Here is a 19,430-nt window from a genome sequence, read left to right as displayed (position 1 = left end):
AAATTCTTAAGGCATCCATGGCAATGGCAAGAACATAGTCTTATTCAACGTCTCAGGAAGGCTTTAGAGCAGGGGAAAAAAAGCGTCTCTAACATTTTGAAAATATGACCATATTCTTGAAGGCCATATTGTTTGCATTTCAAAGACTGACATGTGCGTGTTCAGTAGTGAAAGCACAAAATGTGTTTAAGAGAAGATGTTTAATGCAGGATATATGTGAATGCTGCACATTTCAGGACATTAGGTACATTTCAGTATCCATTTAGGAAAGAAGCACCTACAAAAAGAATCAAATATTCCTCTAAGAATAAAATATTATCCTACAAATACAGACTTCCCACAGCTAAAAGGAATAATTTAGTAAGGAGAAAAAACAAAACAACTAAAACCTAAATCTATCCTCTAATTCTGGAAAAGATCAACATATTCTTCATGATGAGCCAGCAATCCATTATGGCATGATTATACTTTAGCATTTTTCTCTTATCTTTTTTGAACATTATCCTCTGTTTGTACTATTCAAAGATCGGCAAAGATGAATAAAGCACAATCATGCAAGGGCAGTGGGGACCCCAGCCTCAATATTTATTCCAAGCTTGCAGAGAAAAACATGGACACACACACACTACTTGGAAGAACATATAAAACAATATTTTCCACTTGAGTTTGTTTTGCAAATTTTAAGCTATTGGGCTTTAGACAAATGGGAGTAGCAAGTCTTGCATACTGTACTTCAGTTTCCCATATTAATGTTGCTGCCTCAACTCTAGATTCATAATGGAAACCACTAGACTTCTGATATGCTCTCCCAAGGAAAATCCCCTGGATACTCTATTTTTCCAATTCATTCTCAACCAAGGTCCCTCAAACCTAAATCCTCTTGGCATTCTATCCTCAATAATCTTGCTTCTCACATCTTTAGTAATTCCTACCTCTTCAGTAGATGGGATTAAAGCAAGCCATCAATCTGTGTTCTTAAAGTTCTTACAAGAGGAAAAAGAAATGTCAGGATTCTAATCCTTTAAACGTAAATTACGAATAAGAAGAGGTTAACTCTTAGTTAACCAGAAGAGTCCATTACATAGAAGAGAGTATATTGGAATTCTCAACTTTTGGGGTGGAACAGGAGTATGACGTGACCATTCTTGGAAATATCAACAACAGAATTTGTAATATATTTTTTTCCTGCTATTATTAATTCAGTCTTCTGCAATATTAAGTGGGTAGTTCTGTGTAAGGAGATGCCAAAAGTATTGCAATAGAAATTTTAGTAGTAAAAGTATCAACAGCAATAACCACAGTAATAAATACAGTATAGCAGCAGGAATGGTAGAGTTCCCTTTATATGGAAGTCATTGCAGTGATCACTTTATATTCATAAGCTCATTCTACTTTCAAAAATTCACATTTTTGAATAAATTGTGCAACCACCACTTAGGAAATTGAAATCGATTTTGTAAGTTTATGATTCTGATTAATGGAATCTAAATTCAGCAATCTCTGATTTCAAATATCATGGTATTATTACTGCCCCTGAAATACTTGCCTTATGGAAACTGATTCACCTTGTTTGACATAATAATAATAATGTTAAAAAGTGGAATCCATTTATTTTAATGGAAATAAATAAAAATCTTGATACCCCAAAACATAGAAAATATTGTAGAATTTTAGTACTCTATGGGATTTTCAAGTTTATTCAGACCATTCACTTTTCCTTAAAACTTGATTATGGGTCATGTTGGACATCACAGCTGTTATGTTTTGGATATGAGGTATCCCTAAAATTTTCTGTGTTCGAACAGGATATGAAATGATCAGATTATGAGAGCTGCAACATAATCAGTGGATTAATCCATTTGATGGGTTAATAATTTGAAAGGATTAACTGAATAGTAACTGCAGACAGGTGGGGCATGGCTGGAGGAGGTGGTTCACTGGGGGTGTGCCCTTAGGGATTATATCTTGTCCCCTGGATCCTCCTCCTCTTTCACTCTCTGCTTCCCACCTGCCATGAGGTGAGCAGCCTTCCTCAGCTGTTTCTCTTTTGCTGTGGTGTTGTGCCTCAGCTCAGGCCCAAATAATACAGTCCTCTAGTCTGACCGTAGCCTGAGCCCCAAATAAATTTTTTTCTCCTCATATGTGGTCATGTTGGTCATAGCCATGGATAGTTGACTCTCACAATTACTTTTTTATAAGATTTTTATTTTTCATTTTAACGGACTTATATTGCTTTCTTTCAGCAATGAGGACAGAATAGGAGCATAGGAGTCTCATTAATACTATTATATCTTCCTGCTCCACCTGTGTCTCCTGAGCTACCTTTAAAATTCTAGATTTTTTTTTTGTACTTTGCAAGCAATTAACTCATACCCTCCTTTTTGTGTTTAACAAACTCAGATATTGAGTGTCCTTACAAAAAGAAAGTATTATAAATTACAGAATATATTATAAATATAACATATGACTTGCCTTCTACCCCAAGACTGTTATTCCTCCAAGTCATTCAGTGAATTAATGTTGATGCTTTTATAAAACCTTTTCTTCTTTAGTATCCCAACCTGAAATTGATGACATATGCTTCCTGAATTTACCTGCTTTTTAATAATAGTCTTGCTTTTCATCCTAGAGAATCCACCTTTTACCTCTGTTCTCATCAAGGCTCATTACACCCTTTCTCTGATGATCAAAGAACTCTAATTTACATGCACACACACACACACACACCACAGATGAATTCTATATGAAGGCAATGTATACATACACACACACTGTTATGGTTTGGATATGAGGTGTCCCCCAAAAGCTCATGTGTGAGACAATGCAAGAAGGTTCAGAGGAGAAATGATTGTGTTGTAGAGCCTTAACCCAATCAGTGAATTAATCACCAGACATGCTTAATTGAGTGGTAACTGAAGCAGTAGGGTGTGGCTGGAGGAGGTGAGTATTGGGGACCTAGCTTTGGGATACATAAATATTTGTATGTGGCAAGTGGAAACCTTTCTCTTTGCTTCCTGACCACCAGTGAGCTGCTTGCCTCTGCCACACGCGTCCACCATGATATTTTGCCTCTAGCCTTAAGGAATGGAGTTGGCATTTTTGGACTAAGATCTCTGAAACCTTGAGCCCCTAAATAACCCTTTCTTCCTCTACTGTTGTTTTGATTGGGTCCTTTTAGTAAAAGATGACTAAAACACATACCATAGATGAGTTCTACATGGAGGCTTTGGGCATGTGCAAGGGTTTTGATTACCATACTCTAATCTTCAGGAAATGGGCACAGACTTGGGATCTGTCTCCTGAACTACTGAAACAAATTCTCCATAGCCACAGCACCTGAGATCTCAGCATCTTCTGGTTCTTTTTGGTGAGTGTAACAAGATAAACACAATTCTAGGTTCATCTGATAGCTTTCCTACATGGTAACCTATTTATTTATTTACCCTGCACAGATCTTCTGTGATCTTTGGCCCAAGTCTGTCAGCTCTGATGAAGCATATTATATATTTTTGTTATGGATTTTGGCAAGATGGTTTTTAAAGAGGGGACTATTAAGCTACATAAAAACATGTAGGTTAGACGTCTCTTTCAACTTCAAATCAACTTTGTTGGATTTGGGGTTTTGCTGAGCCCAGGTTCTTCTTTATCTTCAGCAGATCTATTATATTTTTAAGATTAATTATAATGTTTTTATTTCATGATTCAGTATGTTTGTTAAATAAGAGTTTTTTCAGGTTTGACACATTATAAATTTATGATTCTAAGATGTTGTTTACAAACTTGGGGTCTGGACTGTGATTTTCCCCTTGAAGGTACAAATTGAAAACTAAGTCCCATAAGGCAGCCTGAGTTATTGACAGTTGGGCCAGCAGCCACCTCCTGGGGGCTCTGCCAAGAGGATCCTGGGGGAGCACCTTAAACCTCAGCAGCCTGACAGTGTTCTCCCCACTGGCTGTTTCTCCTCAGGGAAGCATTCTTCCTGGTTTTCTCTCAGTGGGAGGTAATCATTTGGAAACTCATCTCAATCCTAGTGACCAGGAAAAGTGAACAAGAACAATATTCAAAACCAAACCAAAACAAAACAAAAAAATTTGTCTGTCACCCAGAGCACCAGGCTAAACTTAATCTGTAGGGTAAACAATTCTGTAGGGTACCTACTATTCTGGCTCAAAAACTGTAAGAGCTAGCGCAGAGAATTTTGATAATCCATGAACACATTGCTCCTTATGGTTTGTTAAACATCGATTGGGAGGAAAATGGGTCTGTTTTCTCTCAGATAGCAGGACTGGGAGCCTGGATGACCGAGGGAGAAGGGACATTTGCGCTGTCCAAGGCAAGTTGAAATTTGAATCCACCACCGTGATGGTCCTGGAAGCCACTTTGTTTTCCTGCCAGCTTGCTTCCTGAGGGCACCCAGTGGAGGGAGACCAGCTGGCAGGAGAGAGTGGGCTCAACATGCCAAGGTGAGTTGGACCACTGACAGCCAAAGCACCAAGACGAATCTGAGGATAAATAAATAGGAAACATCAGTAAGAGAGGGTGCCAGTCCTGATGTCATCATCCGAGTACCTGTATCCCACGGGGCCTGAACCACCAAGATAATAAGCTAATTAGAATTGAATTCCTGTCACTGGAAGAAAACAAATATAAAAAAGTCCTAAAACAACCACACATTATCATAAGTCATTTCTTAAAGTAGTACTCAAAATGCAAATATATTCAGACCTTTTACTGACCAAGATAGCCTTAAATTTTCCCTGTGTTTGAGAAAATTTTAGGTTTCTTCCTGACCTCCCTTTTCTTAGAAGAGTTACTTGAGAATTTTAATTATAAATTATAATCATAATTATAAACTCTTTTCCTGCCCCTTTGAGATGTAAATCTTCGATAACCCAGGAATGTCTTTCTCAAGGACCTAAGAGATATGCTTTCAAAATCTAATTGGGAAGAAAGAGAACATCCCTGTCTCTCATTCTCTGTGAGAACACTGGAGCCTAACTTTGGTAAGTGCCAATTAGCAAACAGAGACATGACATCCTAGTCTCATTGACCAACTTCTTGCTCAAAGCCCTCCGGTACATTTCCATTAGTCCAATCAGGTGCATACATTGTGCTCCATAAATATGCACAATTAAAATAATAATAATGAATAAAAGCTAAACAAGGAATTTTCCCATCTTTTGCATCAGCTCAGCTGAATTCAACTGTTCCTTTTGCTATCGTTTTGAATAAGCTATTTCTTGCCCATTTTGCTGGACAGGCACAATTATCTTTTAAAATAACACACGACCTTCATGGCCAAGAAAGTCAGCCAAGAACTTTGAAAGTGAGAAAATTTGGATTTCTGCCTACACATATTTAGAGTCTTCTTTTTAAATAACTCAGTTAACTTCAGTGTACTTTTATTTTCTCCTCCATAAAATGGGAGGCTCAAAGATTCTTGAGAAGATTACAAAGGATGAAAGATGTAAGCAGCATTGTAAATCTTAAGTAACTACCTCTAAATAAAGACATATAAAGGAAAGATTTTCAGACATGACTATAAACTGAAACCCCTACTACATCTCAATGACCCTAAAAACAAATATTAAACAATAAGTAAATGATGGGAATGTTATCTAAAACATATAAAGGACTACTAAGAAGCAAGAAAACTTAAATAGAAGTCGGTAGGAGGATGTGAGCAATTGATAGATATAGAATAGATATAGAAAGGAACAATGTGCTAATGAAAAATTCTCAAAGTCATTAGGAATCAGGATAATTTCCCATTAAAATAACAATGTGATTGTCTATAGTGGCAAGGACATTTATGTATATTTAAATTAATGCTGACTTAAGTATAAATATTCTCCACTCTTACACACTCATCTTCCAGTGTCTTTAAAGTTCTGCAGACTCCTGCCAATGTCCATGGGCAATACTCATTAATATAATGAGAGAAAGTGCCAACTTTGAAGACAATAAAAGACAATGGAGCTGGGTGTGGTGGCTCTCATGCTTGTACTCCTAGCCACTCTGGAAACTGAAACAGGAGGATCATTAGTTCAAGGTCAGCCTCAGCAATAAGTGAGGCCCCAACAGCTTAGTGAGACCCTGTCTCTAAATAAAAAGGACTAGAAATGTAGCTCAGTTGTTAAGTACTCCTGGGCTCAATGCCCAGTACCAAAAAAAAAAAAAAAAAAAAAAAAGACAATGCAAATATCTCAAAATGAAATTTCACTTTTGTATTTCATTGTATTGCATTTTTAAGTACAGGTATACTATGTACCTTCACAAATTGTTTTAGAAATAAACCATCTCTTTGGATTTATAAAGTGGTAGAGTCTTATAGAAATCACAAGGGTGTGAATCTTATAGGTAAACATGAACATTTTATTCACTTATCTACCCCTTTCTCATCCTTGGAACTTAGGAATTATCTTAAAATTAGAATGATTTGAGTCGTTAGGTTCTATCTTTTCCTGCTATTTTTAGTTTATTAATGTCATTTTTGTCTTTGTTAAGTGGTTTTTACACTTCAGGGCACATAAGTATTATCAAGGGTCATCATCCCCAAATAATATATAATAATATTATACATAAAATACACACACATATAGAGAATGCATACATGACTTGTAAGAAAATTGTACCTTTATTTAATTTATATATTATACATTGACTTTTAGAAACAAATCTCATTTAAAATGAAATTCCATTTTGTTATTTTGAATCTATCAGGTTAGCAAATCTTAAGAAATAATATTAAGAATTGGCTAGTATGAATATGGAAGTCCTCAACTACAGTTGCTGAGGACGAAGATATTTTTAGGAATTTTTACCAGTCCTTATCAATAATTAATGATTTTCCTTCTGTAAAGTTGTCACTCAGAAAATTTATAAAATATGTTCCAAGATGCATGTACAAGAATATTCAAGACAACAGTGTTATAATAGCAAAGTCCAATGTTGATGGACATACAATTAAATTCCTTCAACATCTATATACTTAATTTTAAATAAATAACAATTTATTAGCTTGACCTACAAGGCCTTAAATAAGCTGTCTTTTCTTTTCTCTTCAGCCTCATATTATTCTTTTAACACTTGTGTTCCCACACTCTGTCACATCCTATGACATTTTTCCAGTATTTAAGCGTGTACCAATTATGATGTTTAAAAAATAAATGCATCCAGTTTAATAGTACATAGCAGTTAACAAGTTCATTGTTCAATATAAATGTTCAATATTAAAAATCCTTAAAAATTATTATTAATGGCATTCTCTCTCTCCCTCCCCCTCCCCCTCCGTGTGTGTGTGTGTGTGTGTGTAAACTTCAACTCTACATCAATTATGTGGTGTAATTTTGGTCATTGTGTTAGATTTTCATTACTATGACCAAACCACCTGAAAATAACAACTTAAAAGGAAAAGTTTATTTTGACTCATGGTTTAGGAGGTCTCAGTCCATGGTCGGCTCTGGGCCAGAGGTGAGGTAGAACATCATGGCAGAAGGGGGTGGTGGAGGATAGTTGCTTGGTACTTAAGAAGCAGAGAGACTATGAGGAAGGGGTCTTGGAGAAAATAAACCCTTCCAGAGAGCACCCCCAGTGACCTGCTTTCTCCAACTAAGTCCATTTTCTAATAGTCCTTCCAGCTATCTGTGGATTAATCTATCAACTGGATTTTAAAAATTAACAATAATAACAAGCATTTGGAAAGTGTTTATTTTGGAAACACAGTGCTGAGTACTTCATATGCATAATCTCATTCATCCTCACTACACTGAAAATGTATTTTCTGAGCAAAATCACAGTGGATAAGTAACTTTTGAAATACCATATAACTTGTAAGTGGGAAAACTGGGTTTTACATTATATTAGGAAGATAATAATGCCCACTTTCATTCTCAAAAGTTCCTTCATTTGGAGGTTAAATGAAGGGGGTGTGGTTCTGGGGTTGTAGTTCAGTGGTAGAGTGCTTTCCTTGCATATGTGAGGCACTGGGTTTGCATCTCGGCACCACATATAAATAAATAAAGGTCCATTTACAACTAAATATAAAAACTTAAAAAAAAAATATATATATATATATATATATATAAAAAAAAAAATATATATATATATATATATATAAATATATATATATATATCTCCTAAAAATAAAGAGAGAATATCATTAAAGTTTTCAGGGAGTTGCTATAAAGAGTAAATAATACTGTTTTATGAAGACTTAACCAGTACAGGCTCTGGGCTCAGATTGCTATGTTACTTCACAGTTGTGAGGCTGTTTATGAGTTACTTAACCTCGTAGACATTAGAAGCTGAGATGCTTCCTCCAGATGAGGTGGAAGAGTCAAGAACAAATAAATCTGCCTGAGATGGTCAATGTCTAAACATCCATAATGCATCTATAGAGCTGGTAGATCTAGAGACACATTTTGGACAATATTGAATCCCAAATAACATGCAAATTGAAGTTTGAGAGCTCATTGATTGAAAATTATAAAGTCCAAAAAATAGAACTGTTCAGGAAAAAAAAAATCTAACATGATTTTAGAAAATTAACTCTATCAGTCCCTGACCAGTAGAACTAATATTGAATTTGTTTTTCTAATAATGGGGATGGTTGGGTTTTGGTTCATCCACACTTTCTGACCTAGTCCTCTTTGTGATGCTCTGAGAAGCCTGATAGAGCTAGGTACTTAGCAAAGCTAAGTTTATCCACTGAGATCACATAATGTTGGCTTTATATGCATCTTTTTTTTTTTCCAGGAGAGGAACTAAGGGGTCTCATTGATGAATAAATGCCCAAGCAGGGGAAATTTCCAGGGAAATGTTCCTAGATGTATCAAACATTTTTTTTTAAAATGACAGTAACTACAGTTAATTTGACCCTGTTTATTCCCACAGTTGACGAGTGTTGGCAAATATGTGGAGAAAAGGAAATCTTGTTGTATAGAAAAAAAACACAGTATATTCAAGATGTACATAGCCTCCTGCCTCATCTGAAGGAGATATTCCAAAATCCTCACTATGTGCCTGTATACACACACACACACACACACAAACCCCAATGGCATAGTTTAATTTATACATTAAGCATACTACTAGATTATCAAAAATAAAATAGAATAACCAAAGCAATATCCTATAGTAAAGTTATGTGAATATCTTCTTTCCCCTATGACCTCCATCCCACTCTTTCTCTCAAAATAACTTATTGTACTATATTCAATGTTTAAGTATGTGTTACATACTTTATATCCCCTCTCTTACATAAATGAATCACCAGCATCACTACTCTTGCACATTGGATCATTCATAAGAAAATAGGATTACTTGAACACAAGCACTATAGGACTATAACAGTCATTCCGATAAGTGAGAAGACAATAATTTCCTAATGGGTAGGTAACATATATAGTTTGGATACACTGGACAAGATGGTGTTTTTCATGGTATTCAGAATGGCTCACAATGTAAAACTTATGAATTTTTGGACTTTGGTTGATCCCTGATAAGTGAAGCTATAGAAAGAGAAACTATAGATGAGAGAGGACTATGGTATAGCTATCATGAAAAAATAAGGAGTTTCCTAAAAAAAATTAAAATAGACACTTCCATTTGACTTCCTGTTCTATATCCAAGGGGAATGAAATCAGCATCTTAAAGAGACATTTAGACTCCCATATTCACAAGAACCAAAATATTTTTTTAAAAAAACCTTAGTTTTTATGGACAGATGATAGATAAAAAAAATGTGACACACACATGCATGCCCACACACATACAGGCATAATTGAATATTATTCAGCTATAATAGAAGGAACTCCTGCCATTTGCAACAATACAGATGAACCTGGAGAGCACTATACTAAATAAAATTTAGTTGGATATAAAAAGATAAATACTATTGTATTTCATATGTATATGGAATCTAAAAGAGTCAAATTTATAGGAGCAGTGTACAAAAGTAGTTTCCAAGGTGGGAGAAAAGGTGAATTATTGATCAAAATGTACAAACTTTCTGTTATAAGGTAAATATATTTGGGTATGTAAGATACAACATGGAAGGTAATGGATGTATTAGTTAATTTGATTGTGAAAATCATATACAATATATATGTATCTATAATCATCATTTTATATCCCTTTACTTTCATTTTGTGTGTGGGGGGCGGATACTGGGGATTAAACTTAGGGGCACATGACCACTGAGCCACATCCCCAACCCTATTTTTATTTTATTTAGAGAAGGGTCTCACTGAGTTGCTTAGCACCTTGCTTTTGCTGAGTCTGGTTTTGAACTCCTGATCCTTCTGCTTCAGCCTCCTGAGAAGCTGGGATTATGTTCCTGTACCACTGTGCACAGCATACTTTTACTATTAACAACACTTATCAATTGACTATTTTAAAAAATTTCTTTATCTCATAATATAAATTAGTGGTCATGTATTCCATTTCTACATTTAAAACAAAATAATCATTTTTCTGATTTTCTCCAAGACATCTTACCATTATATGTAGTATTTTTAGATATATTTCCTTAATTTTAAATAAGTTTACAAGAGAAGTATTCTACCAAATCAGCTCTAATTACTTACCAATAAAGTCCAATGACCTCATTTTACTAGTATTGTTAGAGGATTTAATTAGACCTTCACAGTCACTAGCTAAACATATTGGTTTATGCAAACAGTAAATCCAATTTCCTCTATAAACATATCTCTGCAGGAGGAATACAAGCAGAGGGAAGAAATAGGGAATGCTAGATATAACCTTCAAATATCAATTAAGCCCAATCATCTGCCCACATTAAAGAATAAAAAATTTATTTGAATAAATGTAAATTATATATCATCTTTTACATTATTTGTATGACAATTATCCATAATATATATATGTACATATATATACAAATTTACATGTGTTTTCACAAATATTTTATTATATAAAATGTTATATATAATCAGTGCAGCTGAGTTCAACCAGACCTAGCAGGAATCAACATTGTGCTTGGTTGTGAGGAGAAAGAAAGCTGCTATGAGGTAGGAGCTTCTGGTGGAAGAGAGGTCTACAAAAGTCCCCCAGGGAGAGGGAGAAACCTGACTGAGGACTAGTAAGGTCCTTGATGTCCATTATGTAAAATACACACACACACACACACACACACATATTCTGCACATATCAGTGGAAGCACAAAGATTTATTTAGGAAAGCAAAGAACAAATTTTCAAGGGAAAATACAAGCCATCTCATGAATGAGAGACATCTTTTGGGATTCCCAGCACTTTTTTTTTTTTGTAAAGATATTTGGTGAGGGGTGAGAGTATGCGAACATGTGCAGGGATGTCATCAGTCCGGTGATCTCAAGATGGCTTATGGTGATGTGGTAATTCTCCAGATTTGTAGGCTGATGTAGTCTCCATTATCTGATTAGTAAGTAACACTGGACAGTCTCTAAAATTACATATAGGTTGTTAAAATTATCATATCTCTCTTTGCTTAATCTGTTTTCTGTTTGGTTGATAGTACACAAGTTAGATTTATAGATTTCCTAAGAATTTGAGAATGACAGGCCTGGGAGAGTGATTGGTTTCTCCTGGAAAAAGTATGAGGAAATTAAAATTATATTTTTTTGTGATTCCTTGATATCTACTTTTAACCTTTCTAAAAATTCATTTTGTCCCATCATAAGGGAAGAATGAGGCCACTGAAAGCAAGAGAGGACAGCTTTTTGGGGATTCTCTTGTTTCTAAAATCCAGCCACAGAATGGTTGTCAAGTTCTACTCTTCTAACGAGTTCCCTTTTTAAGTAAATCAGATTAAATTTTTGTTCATTTACTCCTTCCATTTTAATCCCAAATTGCTCTAATTTATACTTTTCAGTAGTAGTTACTATAGCAAACCTAACAAAAGTCCAGACTCTGGTCTAATACATATGGTGCCATGTAATAATTTCATTTGAATTAGAAAAAGACATCCACCCTGGACAGGTATGAGCCCATGAGGGCAGTGTGGTTGAGGGCATCCACCCCGCCAGCCTCAAAGCCAGGCACACAACCACATGCAGGGACACTTAGCCTAGATAATAAACATTACTGTGGTATAATTTTTTTCTCAATTTCCCAAATGCCATATTCTATTTTGTATCTATTTAAAGTATCTTTGGATATAAAGAAAGTCTGTTGATCATGACCTTCATAACCCACCAATAACCCACCAATCGGAGAACTCTGGGCAGTGCAGGAGATACTGCTAAAATGAGCATGCTAATCACAGCCAGGGCTCCTTTCCCTTTGGTTTGCATATTTGAGTCTCCTGAGTAGAAAACATATAAGTGGAATCTTGGCTCATTAACACAATTTTACATTTGCATTGAGCTGGGATACCAAATAATCTTCTCAGGGAAAATGATAATTAATATGTATAAATTTTATTACAGTAGTAAATGAAGCTATAATGTAAAGAAAAAACTCCTCATAGAAAAATCTGTGTGGAATCAAGTCCAGTTTTGATTATGGCCTGCATAAGCATGGCTCTACCAAGAGAAGGTGACCTTCCCTGGGCCAGGTCTGAGTATCTGAAACATCCAGATTAATTCTCAGTGGAAATTGTTCAATTATTCTTCAAAACAAAAAGCTTATTCTCTCTGAGTCTTAAGACACAGGCCTTTTCTCTGTGGGGGCAAGGGTCTCTAGCACAGATATAATCACCTTTTGTAAAAGTTTCCTTACAGAGAATGAAATTTAGGTTATTCACTAAGAGAAGGAAGAATGCCTTGAACCATTCAGATTTGGCCAGGACTGATGGGTTTCCAGCAGGAACACATTTCAGTACTTAACAAAGAGAAGTCCCAGAGAAACCCAAGGTAGGGCCACCTGTCTGTGGATGGGATTTCTGGCAAGCATGCTGAAGACATAGCTAAGATGGAGAGGGAACTCACTTTGAATCTGAACATTCTTCATGCCATGGATTTTATAGCTCCACTGCTCAAAAAGAAAACAGTCTATATAGGAAATAACCAGCTTGTAAATTGGGTTGTTGATCAATCAATGAAGCAATGCATATGAGCTATACAGGTAGTAATGTAGTTACAGACACAACTGTGTCCCCTTGTTGTGTTATATCAGTACATACCCACAGTGTTTTCTGGTCTTTCTTTCCAATTAATGAAAGAGGCAACATTCATGATAGCGTTTGAACTCTGTGTCAATCAGTGTCTGCGCTCAAATCTTGGCTGAGTTGTTTTCTTGTAGTATACCTTTGGTCAAGTTACTTATCTCCCTGTGCTTTGCTTTTCTAATCTTTAAAATAAATAACAATTATTGTTTTACAGAATTTTGTCAAGGCTAAATGGACAGGAATAAGTAAAACACAAATAAATATACATTTTCTGTTAGCTATTACTTTGATGTCACTCTCTTAATGAAACTCCAATGCCTTTCAATTGCTGAATGAATATCTGGGTAAATATTTCAGTCTTATCAAAATCTGGCTCTGACTGACCTTCCCTTTTCCCATCAGTTACTGCCTTCTTCCCAGCTTCAAATTCTTCCTGACCCTGTTCTAGAGATGCAGAATTCCAACCCATTCACCCAACATGTTATAGTTTTTTCACTGTGCTGGGATGCACATATTTTGCTCAATCTTCTTTGCTTCTCCTCTGTACTTCGTGCATCAAGAAGAAACCTTGAACAGTCCAGAAGTTAGAGACTTCTGGACTAGAAGGCTCTGAGTTTTAAGTATGGCCCCACCACTCTTTCATTGGTACTCCTGGGAGAACATTCACTTTCTATTCCTTAGTTTTCTCATTTATAAAATGGACTTTTAAAAAAATATGATCTAGTTGTAAGATTACATGATATACACAGTGTATAGCAAAGTCACTGGTATTCAGCATTGTCAGTAAGCAAAACTTGTTATTATTACCTAACAAATTCTATCTTATGAAATCTTCACTAGCAGAGAACATAGGTGGCCACCTTTTCTCTAAGCTTTTAGATCACTTTATATATAGTATTTAAATAGAATTTATTAAATGCTTGGCTAATTAGATGATTATAGGCCTGTTTCTTTGAAGGACTGGAAGCTACATGATTTCGCAAGCATGTCTTATTAATTCCCGTTGTCTCAGTACATGGCACAGTTATTAAAGAGATAATTGCTTAACATACATTCGGTGAAAGAGTAAATGTACAAGGAAAGAAAGTAGATGCACTCTAAATCACTTAAGACAATCAGTGTGGTAAATCTGCATTGGGTCAGTTTGATGAGGCTTGAAGTACATTTTCCATAATGTCCTCCCCTGTAGAGTCATGCAAGGAGCCACAGGAGACATTCTGTACTAGATCTGAAAGACAAAGAAGACCAGGACCAGCTATCTTTTTTTGTTTTGTTTCCACTCAGAAGCTCTGGAGCAGTACACAGGTACTTTTGCAGTTCCTGTTGGCTCACCAAGCTCACCTGGCTGGTGTGGGGCTATGGATCTGCAACCTCTCCAACTGCTGTTGCATCTCCACCTTCAACTTTTTGCTTTCTGGAATAAGTGCATATTTAGTTTCATGATGAAAGGCTCCACCTTTTGCTCCAGTGCACCAGTATTTGAGAAGGAGGAAGTCAGTGGCATTTGGAGACTGACACAGGTTCCAGTTCACCATGAGCACGAAATCAGCTTTGTAGGTTTCTGTTTGTTCTGATTTGCCTCATTCAATTCTTATCTGCCTTCCCCTGAAGATTTTCCTTTCTAATGCCTAAAACAGAAATAACCACCTCATGGAGACTATTTAATCAGCTCCAATCATTATTTAAAGTCAATAAGCAATTGTAAATCATGTGTGCACATGTGTAGTTTATGTATCCAATTGGTTGTACTTTTCTGTTCTAATTCTTTTTTGGGGTTATGGGGAGGAGGATACAAGGGATTGAACTCAGGGAACTTGACCAGTGAGACACATCCCCAGCCCTATTTTATATTTTATTTAGAGACAGGGTCTCACTGAGTTCCTTAGTGTCTTGCTTTTGCAGAGGCTGGCTTTGAAATCACTATCATCCTGCCTCAGCATCCTAAGCCACTGGGATTACAGGCATGCTCCACTGTGCTTGGCTTCTGTTCTAATTCTAAGGTAACTGTCTATAAATGGTAATGTAGGCTAATGGCTTCGACTCTCAATGGTATAGGACTTCAGAAAAGAGAAAATTCTGTATATCAAAGCATTAGACAAAGCTATTTGAATAAGGAAGATTTTGTATGTCATCTTAATATATGGGAAATAATTAAATAGGTAGAGCAAAGAGCCCTGGACTTATTGTTATAGGGATACTATAAAATATATAAGTAAATTTTAATCATACTAATTATTATGGGCTAAATTGTACCTCTGTCTTAGCACTGACCAAAAAAGAAAAGAAAATAAAAATGGATATTGTAATTTCCAGTACTTCAGAATGTGAAAATATGGCCATTGCAGATATAATAATCTGAGAACGTCATGCTGGAGCAGAGTGCAGCCCTACTCCAAAATGATGTGTTTCCAGATATGCACACAGTGGGAACATCACATAACAAGGAAGATGAAGATTGAATTCATGAAGCTTCAAGTCAAAGAATGCCAAAGATTTCTTCTAGTAAACAACCTCAGCCTAGGAAGAAGAAAATAGGGATTCCTTTGTAGTTTTCATAGGGCATGAGTTTCCAACACCTGAATTTTAAACATTCAGAATGGAGTTTTTAAACAATTCTGCTGTTAAAACCACTCAGTTTGTGGTACTTTATTATATCAGCCCTGGGAAACTTATATATAAATAAAGAAGACACTTTTAATTATTTAAGGAGGGAAGTGGGATAGAAAGTCATAAACAAACCCAATAATGGTATTGACAACATTGCTTAAACATGTACATAATGGTTAGGTATGAATATGCTTGTTATAATTGCATCAAATACTTACTCTGTATTCTTTTGTTTCTGAGCAGCCTTTCTGCTTTCACCACCATCTACTGGGGTGTTCCAACACTGTATTATGTAATCCAGGCCAGCAATAGCAACATGGCGACCACAACTGGAGGGATATGAGAAAGTGCCCCAACCACATTAGATGTGTATGATTTGCTCAGGTGCTAGGCTAAGGTGTATGATTCTGGTCAACTGATGGCTCTCCTCCCAGTGAAGATTTGGGAATTCACAGGTTTTTGTCATGTTATCTTCTTCTGATCCCTTGGGGTCTAATTTTTATATACATCTGGTGAATGAATGGGAAAAGGACATGGAGAGAATCACAGGAGGATTTCTGTTGTTCAGACTTAAAGCTGAATTATGGGATACATAATTTCTGGTCAGATCCACTGATTAGAGCTGAGGTACATGTTTACACCTCATTCAAGGAAGTCTGGTAAAGGCAGGATAGCTTTGTATTGCGGGGGGGAGAAGAAGGAGGCAGAGGAGGAGGAGAGGAAAGGGAGGAGAGAGGGGGGAGGGGAGAGAGAGAGAGAAAGAGAATAGATTTTTTTCTAAAGTAGCTGGCAGTTTTTGCCACTTAGTCACTGATTCCTTCTTTTTTATTCTAACAGCCATTGTTTTCCTCCCTTCCAAAGAACTGAATAAAGTTGTTATCATTATCCAAGGTCTAGAACCTTACATTTTACATCAAAATGTACATGTAAATGTGTTTTTGTCATATACAAATAGTTCCCCTAGGATTAATAGTGAATGCATGAGCCAAAATAATTGTCTGTTGATCCCATAATATTATCATATTTTAAAGAAATTGTCATCTAATCTAGAAAATGTTTAATTTATAAAATTTTTGTTCTTTTTTTTCTAAAAGTACAATGCCTATTATTAAGTACTCTTTTGTTGTATTTGAACCACTGTTAACCAAGTTCTGAGTAATAATAATTTGGGTGAGATCCAATCATTTATTAATTGTATACTGTATACTTTACTGGCACTTTATAAATGAATCTTAAGCAAAAAAAAAAAGAGATTCAAAAAATTTTTTATTCTTATTTGTTATATATGACAGCAGAACACATTACAATTCATACATATAGAGCACAATTTTTTTCATCTCTGGTTGTATATAAAGTATATTCATACCATTCATGTCTTCATACATGTACTTAGGGTAATGATGTCCATCTCATTCCACCATCTTTTTTTTTTACCCCCATGTCCCCTCCTTTCCCCTCTCATCCCTTTGCCCTATCTAAAGTTCATATAATCCTCCCAGGTTCCCCGTCCCAACCCCACTATGAATCAACTTCCTTATATCAGAGAAAACATTGGGCATTTGGTCCTTTGGGATTGACTAATTTTACTTAGGAATATATTCTACAACTCCATACATTTTTCTGCAAATGCCATGATTTTATTTTCTTTTATTGATGAGTAATATTCCATTGTGTATATATAGCACATTTTCTTTATCCATTCATCTACTGAAGGGCATCAAGGTTGATTCCACACTTTAGTTATTGTGAACTGAGCTGTTATAAATATTGATGTGGCTATGTCCCTGTAGTATGCTGTTGTTAAGTCCTTTGGGTATAAACTGAGGAGTGGGATAACTGGGTCAAATGGTGATTCCATTCCTAGTTTTCAAAGGATTCTCCTTTCCATATTGGCTGCACCAATTTGCAGTCCCACCAGCAATGTATGAGTATACCTTTTTCCCATATCCTTGCCAACAATTATTGTTGTTTGTATTCTTAATAGCTGCCATTCTGACTGGAATGAGTGAAATCTTGGAGTAGTTTTGATTTGCATTTCTCTAATTGCTAGAAATGTTGAACATTTTTTCATATACTTGTTGATTGATTGTATATCATCTTCTGGGAGGTGTCTGGTTCCTTGGCTCATCTATTTATTGAGCTCTTTGGTGTTTATTTTGTTTTGTTTTTTGTTTTTGTTCTTGTTTTTTGGTGTTTAGCTTTTTGTGTTCTTTATATGCCCTAGACATTAGTGCTCTATCTGATGTGGGAGTGGTAAAAATTTGCTCCCAACATGTAGGCTATTTATTCACTTCTTCTATTGTTCCTTTTGCGAAGAAGTTTTTTTTAGTTAGAATCCATCCCATTTATTGATTCTTGATTTTAATTTTTACACTATAAGAGTCTTATTAATAAAGTTGGGGCCTAATCCAATGAAGATTTGGGGCCACTTTTTCTTCTAATAGGTGCAGTGTCTCTAGATTAATTCCTAGGTACTTGTTAACACTTAGAGTTGAGTTTTATGCATGGTGAGAGATAGGGTTTAATTTCGTTTTATTGCATATGGATTCTCAGTTTTCCCAGCACCACTTGTTGAAAAGTCTATCTTTTCTCCAATGTATATTTTTGGTGCCTTTATCTAATATAAGATAACTGTAACTATGTGGTTTAGTCTCTGTGTCCTCTATTTGGTACTGTTGGTTTACAAGTCTGTTTTGGTACCAATACGATGCTGTTTTTGTTAATATTCCTCTGTAGTATAGTTTAAAGTCTGGTATAGTGATGGCACATGCTTTACTCTTCTTGCTAAGGATTGCTTTAGCTATTCTGAGTCTCTTATTTTTCCAGATGAATTTCATGACTCCTTTTTGTATTTCTCTGAGGAATGTCATTGGGATTTTGATTGGAATTGCATTAAATCTGTATAATGCTTTTGGTAGTATGGTCATTTTGACAATATTAATTCTGCCTATCCATGAACAAGGGAGATCTTTCATCTTCGAAGGTCTTCTTTAATTTATTTCTTTAGCATTCTGTAGGTTTCATTGTAGAGGTTTTCACCTCTTTTATTAGGTTGATTTCCAAGTATTTAAATTTTTTGACTCTATAGTAAATAGGGTAGTTTTCCTCATTTCCCTTTTAGAAGATTTGCCACTGATATACAGAAATGCCTTTGATTTATGGATGTTGATTTTGTATCCTGCTACTTTGCTAAATTCATTTACTAGTTTTAGAAGTTTTCTGGTGGAATTTTTTGGGTCTTCTAGATATAGAATCATATGATCAACAAATAGTGCTAAATTGAGTTCTTCTTTTCCTATCTGTATCCCTTTAATTTCTTTTGTCTGTCTAATTGCTCTGGCTAGTGTTTCAAGAACTATGTTAAAGAGAAGTTGTTAGAGCTGCCAACCACTCCTGCAAGGTAGGCGGGCCTGCGACCCACATGTAGAACAGGAGCAGCGGCCTACTGAGAGGCAGAGCCGCCCCCTCCCCCCGAGCCGGCAAGGTAGACGGAACTGTGACCACCAACAGAAGAGGCCAGACCTGCAACCGACAGACAGAACAGGCCCAGTGGCCTGAGGAAGGGTAGAGCCGTCCCCCCCCCCCCGGCGCCTGCAAGGTAGGCGGACCTGCGACCCACCAGCAGAACAGCCCCAGAGGCCTGCAGAGGGGCAGTGCCGCTGCCTGTGCCTGCAAAGTAGGCAGAACTGCGACCACCGACAGAACAAGCCTAG

At 36.1% G+C, this 19,430-nt stretch overlaps 1 long non-coding RNA gene across 38 annotated transcripts in view; it reads left to right on the top strand.

The window, feature by feature from the left end:
* LOC107149875 overlaps window positions 1-19,430 on the top strand; it is a 528,547-nt gene that overhangs the window by 153,893 nt on the left and 355,224 nt on the right. For 34 of the 38 annotated variants that reach the window (XR_007349161.1, XR_007349163.1, XR_007349165.1 and 31 more), the window contains 2 exons: window positions 3,271-3,367; window positions 4,277-5,003. The exons of 1 other annotated variant lie outside the window; for it this stretch is intronic. This is a non-coding gene — a long non-coding RNA (uncharacterized LOC107149875). The remainder of the gene's footprint in view (window positions 1-3,270; window positions 3,368-4,276; window positions 5,004-19,430) is intronic. 3 more of the 38 variants (XR_007349166.1, XR_007349156.1, XR_007349157.1) reach the window with 2 other exon arrangements.

The sequence above is a fragment of the Marmota marmota genome, unplaced genomic scaffold, assembly GCF_001458135.2.
Source record: "Marmota marmota marmota unplaced genomic scaffold, marMar, whole genome shotgun sequence".
NCBI classification, from domain to species: Eukaryota; Metazoa; Chordata; class Mammalia; order Rodentia; family Sciuridae; genus Marmota; species Marmota marmota.
Note: the sequence above shows the minus strand (reverse complement) of the source record. Positions and strands in the feature narration are given on the sequence as shown.